Consider the following 7,740-nt stretch of genomic DNA (forward strand, 5'->3'; position numbering starts at 1 on the left):
GTTCTAGGCTACTATTGTATGTGGATATTAGTCTGATTCACAAAGCTGAATATCATCTGAATGTAAGGACTCATGAATTACACTAGCAGCCTATTTGTCCATTCTTTTCAAACAAAAAAATTAAAATGATGGTGTTTCTGTGCAGAAGATCTGCTTCTCTTCCTTCTTCCATGTAAATCAAGAGGAACGTTATTTAAATCAATAATTACACTGAGGTGGCTACATTAGTATAAACAAAAGGAGAATTAAACCTGCAGGAGCGGGTTTGGTTTATCTTCTCCAGGCAATGGGACTCGTCTTTCAACTGCAAAACATAATAGACGCTATCAGCTGGTAATCCATATAGATTTTGGATCCTAGCTGTGAATTACCACATGTGTAACTACGAGTGGGTAACAAGGCAAATGAATCTAAGCTACTTACATCATCTGTTCTACACTGAATGATAAACAAACCAGAATGTACAAATGATGTCCTGTCATCCATTTTTTCCTCAGCCAGCCTCCCATATCAATAGTTACAGAAAACATCAACAAGAGGTTTTAACTCAGGGGGAAAAAATCTGGTTTATATTAAGTTTAAAAGGAAACTGTTCCCAGTCAGTGAAGTATGATGGATGGTGGCAGGGCTTGGCACCCCATCTCACAATACCCTTTTTTTGTTGTTTTATTCTTACCATATTTTACAATGCCCCTCATTCTTAAAGGCCCTTCATTGGGATGACCCCTCCCTCTAGTAGAGGAAACCTGGAATCTGTTTCTTCCAGACCCTGCCAGCATTTTTCCTTGGAAAGCAAGGTGCCCCCTGCTCCTTGGGGGATGAGAGCATTGAGCGTCTACAGAACAGCAAGTGCTGCCAGGTTTCTGAAGAGCAAAATCTAACATACTTTAAAATGTTTATAATTGGATAAGGCAATGACTCTCTGATTCTACATTGTTAGATTTTTTTTAAATGTGATGTTCGGTTGTTGAGAAATAATCTAAGGTTGGGTGACAAGATAACAACAGACCAGGAAGTGTTTCATTTAGTTTCCTGACCTGGAGAGTGTTTGATTACAGTGGTGATTCTTTCTTTATGAAGACACTAATCCTAATGTTTGGTTTATTTGCAGTTATTTCACAAGCCCAGGTGAGAATGTGATGAAGACTAAACTGATTAACCCATCACATTCCATTTATCTGAATCCATGGACACTGTTGCAGGGTAAAGTGTCTATCTAGGGTTTTCTATTGAGCCTATCACTTTTGTACCTAAATTAATTTATTCCCCTGGAAAAATATATCTGCATGGCAACATCCCTAGTGGATTTCATGGAGGACTTTACTTTTCTTACTTTCCCGATAAAGAATTACTTGCTTGTTATGAATGAACCTTACTGGCGAGCATAGTGCATTACTATTGAGAGTCCCAAGGAAGTTAATTAAAAGAGGTATGGACCCTGTTGACACGAGCAGCTACTCAGAATTGGAATGGATGTTCAAACATAACTGTGCAGTATTTGTCCAGCTCTATTCTTGAGGCAAAAAAGAAATTATATAAATACTGTATTACAAAGCAGAGCTCACCAAATTAATAAGAACTATGAAAGATTTGTGTACTAGATGTTACCCATTTAATGAACTGTAACATTTTCTTTAATCAGATTACAAATGTGCTATTATCTAAAGATCTTTAAATCCACATAGTCAATCTCCAATCTGGGATTATCCTGTGTATCCTTTTAAAGAAATACTTGTTTCACTTGATATTGATTTTTTAATGAAAGTTACAGTTGAGTACTCATTCTTATTATTCTTTATAAAGTAGGTTAGCTTTTAACCAACTGGCTACATTTTTCACTTCTGCCCTTTAAGATTACATAGTTCACGATACAGTACAGTATATATACATCCTTTGAGATGGGAAATGCAGTTTGCTCTTAATCCAAGCCCTGTAGAAGGCCTCCACGATGCTATAGTAAGGGGTACCTCAAATGCATGTAGTAGTAGTAATAATTAATTTAATAATCTTTGCACTTTCAGTTAGATAGTTGAAGGAAATAACTATAACATATCACGTTGTCACAGAGTCCTTTCACACGGCTGCTGGGTTTACACAACTGCATTCAGACCTAGGCAGGCAGTGCCTTGGTTCACAACACACTTGGATCAGTAAATGTTAAGGCTCCTCTAGCTCCATCTATTGTTCTAACAACATTTTCCCTAATTTCTACTAACAAACCACTTTTGTTAACATTTTAATGTGAGAACCATCTTAGAGTTTTTGCCATTTATTTTGTACTGATTTTATGGCATTAATTATAAAGATTATTTTTCTAAAGGGATGATGACTAATCTTGGTTATTTAAATTCAAAATCGGATTTATCATAAAAATAATTATTTTGTAAGATTGGCCTTCCTGGATCTGTGCTAACATTGTTGATGCACAAATGGGGAAAAACACGCGTCCCATCTGTCCGGTTTGGGTCCAGCTCCAGGACTAGGGAGGTGGAGGTTTAGATCTGTACCATCTCTGCAAGTTAACACACACAAAGCCATTATTAGGTGCTCTAAAAGCTCCAGTGAAGAAAATTGAACAAAGAAAAATGTAGGCTGAATATTGGGCGAAATTACATAACAAGGCAAATTATCAGGATCTGATCATGAAGTCTTCATGTGGGAGGACTGTAGGACTGAGCCTTTAGATTTTGGAATGGTCTCTTAATGGAAATGATGAAAGACTCCTATCTTGAGTCACTTAAAACAGGACTGCACAAAACAATTGACAGCACACTGGGGGTGACCAATCCTGCACTGGCTGGAAGCTAGACAAGGTGACCCAATAGGTAGTTTCCATCTATAATTCCATGGATGAAAAAAAAATAGTAAGTTCAGCTGCATTAGAAACACTGGATGGCAAGGAGCTGCGCTGGGATCTGAGTTTGCAACATGGAAAGATAACTTATTTTCAGGACTCTGAGAGGGAATTTCAAACAAGAGAAAATAAGTACTTTTTTACTGGGTATATGTGTCATTTTATACATGGACTGTGCTGCTTAACCCTTTGGTTGTTTATTTAAAATCTTATACCAACATACAATCTTGTCCAGTGTCCATGAGGTTTTATTATCTACCAAGTCAGAAGATTTACAAGTGGGATTTTAAGGAAAAACAAGTGTTTGGATATAATGTCATTATCCTTCTTAACCAATTGTTGGGCTGTGTCAAGTATTTGGCTGGCTCTCCATCTACAGTGCTGATACTCAGACCACAATGGTTCAGGAAAGAAATTAGTGAGCAACATTACCCAAAAGAACCACAGTAGTGTGAATTCATTCTTTCCTTTACTCTCTGTCTCTCTCTAAAATTCTCACAGCAAAATGACTGACCAAGTATTATTATCTTATGAACTACAATTGGTTAATAACATAGTAAATGCATCTTGATCGTTTAATAATTAAATCACACAATTAATATCATGTGTTGCAAAAAGTCGCAGGAAACACATTAAAGAGCCACTTGTGGCTTGCGAGCCTTAGTCCAAGTATCACTGATCTACAGAAATAATGCAGCACCAATCAGTCTAGAGCAGGGATCGGCAACCTTTGGCACATGGCCCACCAGGGTAAGCACCCTGGCGGGCTGGGCCAGTTTGTTTACCTGCCGCGTCTGCAGGTTCGGCCGATCGCGGCTCCCGCTGGCCGCAGTTCGCCGCTCCAGGCCGATGGGGGCTGCGGGACATAGCGCAGGCCCAGGGATGTGCTCGCTGCTGCTTCCCGCAGCCCCCATTGGCCTGGAGCGGCGAACCATGGCCAGTGGGAGCCGCGATCGGCCGAACCTGCAGACACGGCAGGTAAACAAACTGGCGCGGCCCGCCAGGGTGCTTACCGATGCTCCATTGTGGGACTATTCACAGTAGTAAAGTCGAACATATGAATTTAAGTGTTTACAGAATTGGGACCTAAGCCAATCTCTATAGGGCAGAGCCCATCAGCTTTCTTCAGTCCAAGGAAGAAATTTAACTTCTTTGATGCCAAACTCTGAGCACAGTACGTACAGCCCATCACAACTCCATTTGGTTTCATATGATTCTTTATTGGTGCATGTTTGCTACAGTGCTGTAGTATAAATGTCAGGAACATCATCATTTGGTAAATTACACTTATTTTAAAATGAAATAATATGTATGGTTTAAACATTTGTCTTTTGTTTGTTAATTGTACATATGTGTGTGCATACAGAATTAAACAAATTATATATAATAGTATATATTGATTCATAGATTCTAGGACTGGAAGGGACCTCGAGAGGTCATCGAGTCCAGTCCCCTGCCCACATGGCAGGACCAAATACTGTCTAGACCATCCCTGATAGACATTTATCTAACCTACTCTTAAATATCTCCAGAGATGGAGATTCCACAACCTCCCTAGGCAATTTATTCCAGGGTTTAACCACCCTGACAGTTAGGAACTTTTTCCTAATGTCCAACCTAGACCTCCCTTGCTGCAGTTTAAGCCCATTGCTTCTTGTTCTATCCTTAGCGGCTAAGGTGAACAAGTTTTCTCCCTCCTCATGACACCCTTTTAGATACCTGAAAACTGCTATCATGTCCCCTTTCAGTCTTCTCTTTTCCAAACTAAACAAACCCAATTCTTTCAGCCTTCCTTCACAGGTCATGTTCTCAAGACCTTTAATCATTCTCTGGACCCTTTCCAATTTCTCCACATCTTTCTTGAAATGCGGTGCCCAGAACTGGACACAATACTCCAGCTGAGGCCTAACCAGAGCAGAGTAGAGTGGAAGAATGACTTCTCATGTCTTGCTCACAACACACCTGTTAATACATCCCAGAATCAAGTTTGCTTTTTTTGCAACAGCATCACACTATTGACTCATATTTAGCTTGTGGTCCACTATAACCCCTAGATCCCTTTCTGCCGTACTCCTTCCTAGACAGTCTCTTCCCATTCTGTATGTGTGAAACTGATTTTTTCTTCCTAAGTGGAGAACTTTGCATTTGTCTTTGTTAAACTTCATCCTGTTTAACTCAGACCATTTCTCCAATTTGTCCAGATCATTTTGAATTATGACCCTGTCCTCCAAAGCAGTTGCAATCCCTCCCAGTTTGGTATCATCCGCAAACTTAATTAGCGTACTTCCTATGCCAATATCTAAGTCGTTAATGAAGATATTGAACACAGCCGGTCCCAAAACAGACCCCTGCGGAACCCCACTCGTTACGCCTTTCCAGCAGGATTGGGAACCATTAATAACAACTCTCTGAGTACGGTTATCCAGCCAGTTATGCACCCACCTTATAGTAGCCCCATCTAAATTGTATTTGCCTAGTTTATAGATAAGAATATCATGCGAGACCGTATCAAATACCTTACTAAAGTCTAGGTATACCACATCCACAGCTTCTCCCTTATCCACAAGACCCGTTATCCTATCAAAGAAAGCTATCAGATTGGTTTGACATGATTTGTTCTTTACAAATCCATGCTGGCTGTTCCCTATCACCTTACCACCTTCCAAGTGTTAGAATATAGATTTTATACATTTAATTTTAAAAATGTATTGTGTTCGTTAAAAGAACTATGCAAAGCCTGTAGTGCTCCAGTTTAGAAATATAAAAAATCCACCAGAAAACTGTCAGTTTTTGCTCAAGACAAGCATGTACTAGTGGTGATGTTACACATCAGGATGGAGGAACAGTGGCAAAGCTGTGGGGAAGAAAGGAAGGGGGTAAACGGCTAGCCCGAGCTACACTTGGTATAAGCCAATACTAGTAATTCTTCACTTCAAGAGCCCTGAAGTGACCCCCTTGGGGCAACATGACATCCAGAACTGAATCACATGAGTTGCTTTAGTCTTCTCCATCTTCCCTAACACGACCTCTGGACTGCCTTAGGGAGCACTCCTAAAGAGAACAACAAACTCAGCGTGCTACCTTCAAGAACCAGGGCAAGGAAGGAATAATCCCTTTATTGTTATTTTAAACTCGATGTTTCCCAGCCCTGTGCATACATCCTATTCATTGGCACAATTAACAGGCGTGAAACAGCTTCACTTCAGGTTAGGGCAGGTTAGAAACTGGATCTCTCCACTAGCTATTGTTAAAAAGGTTTAAATGTGAACAATCCAACACTATGGTTATGGACAAGTGGGAAGTGCTCCATCCTTGTGGAGTGGATAGGGGACGAGGAAGCAGGTATGGCAAGGGGATTTAATTTTTGTTAGAAGCATTTTTTGGATAAGCCTCAGGACTTGCTTGTATTATTTTAAATATATGATGGAGTTGCACTGTTCTAGGGTTTTGACCTATGACCTTATGATTGGCTTTTTGGGACTCCAACTTCAATATGTGTGCATATTTCCAGGCTATTTTGTAGTGGCTGGGAGTGGAATGGGGTTGCTGCTATCTGGAGGCTGAAGGAATGACTGGTTCTATATCTAAGCATTTCTAATGTGCAATCTAGGTGCCAAATTATCAGTAGTTAACATTTAGGGATGCAGGCAGGAAAACTTAGCCAGAATAATTTTCCTGACTTCTTTTGAAAGGACAGTCCAGTGTTTTGGATCAGCTGTGGCAAAGGCTCTATCTCCTATCTACAAAAACAACAAGGAGTCTGGTGGCACCTTAAAGACTAACAGATTTATTTGGGCATAAGCTTTCGTGAGTAAAAACCTCACTTCTTCGGATGCATAGAGTGAAAGTTACAGATGCAGGCATTATATACAGACACATGGAGAGCAGGGAGTTACTTCACAAGTGGAGAACCAGTGTTGACAGGGCCAATTCAATCAGGGTGGATGTAGTCCACTCCCAATAATAGATGAGGAGGTGTCAATTCCAGGAGAGGAAAAGCTGCTTCTATAGTGAGCCAGCCACTCCCAGTCCCTATTCAAGCCCAGATTAATGGTGTTGAATTTGCAAATGATTAACTCCCTGAGTTAATGAGTAACTCCCTGCTCTCCATGTGTCTGTATATAATGCCTGCATCTGTAACTTTCACTCTATGCATCCGAAGAAGTGAGGTTTTTACTCACGAAAGCTTATGCCCAAATAAATCTGTTAGTCTTTAAGGTGCCACCAGACTCCTTGTTGTTTTTGTAGATACAGACTAACACGGCTACCCCCTGATACTTATCTCCTATCTAGTGTTCAGATAAATATAGTGGGCCCAAAGATCATAGCTGCTAGGGCAGGTTCCTGAACAAAAAGAGGTCTCTGAGAACGTGGGCCTATCCCACTGAAGGTTTTGTAGACTCAGTGTAAGACCCCTGAGTGGCATCTTTTGGATCTGGTGTTGCCCAGGAGTCAGCTACAACTTGCAGAGCACAATAATATACAATCTTCAGCCCATTTCACGTAGGGTGCTGCATTGTATGCCAGATGTCATTTCACTGTGAATTTTCTCAGGCTGAGATATAAAGAACTGCAGTACTCCAGACAACAGATGACAAACATATAAACTACTGTGACCAATCAACATCTTAAAAGGATTAGGAGTTTTCTTGATAGCTGGTGATTCTCCGGGATCAGCATGATTCCACGGCTGCATACCAACAATGCCAGAGATACGATGAGGTGTAGGTGTTGAATAGAACCTTTAAATGATTACCTCTTCTACTAGCATTACTTTGGTCTTTCCTGAATTTAAGACAGCTAGTTTTCATTCAGCCAATCACTATGCTATCTGTGACCCAATGGTGTCTTCTGTTGGAAGGATACAGATATCTGCAGGTCAGAGG

Source organism: Malaclemys terrapin, chromosome 1, assembly GCF_027887155.1.
Source record: "Malaclemys terrapin pileata isolate rMalTer1 chromosome 1, rMalTer1.hap1, whole genome shotgun sequence".
Lineage (NCBI taxonomy): Eukaryota > Metazoa > Chordata > Testudines > Emydidae > Malaclemys > Malaclemys terrapin.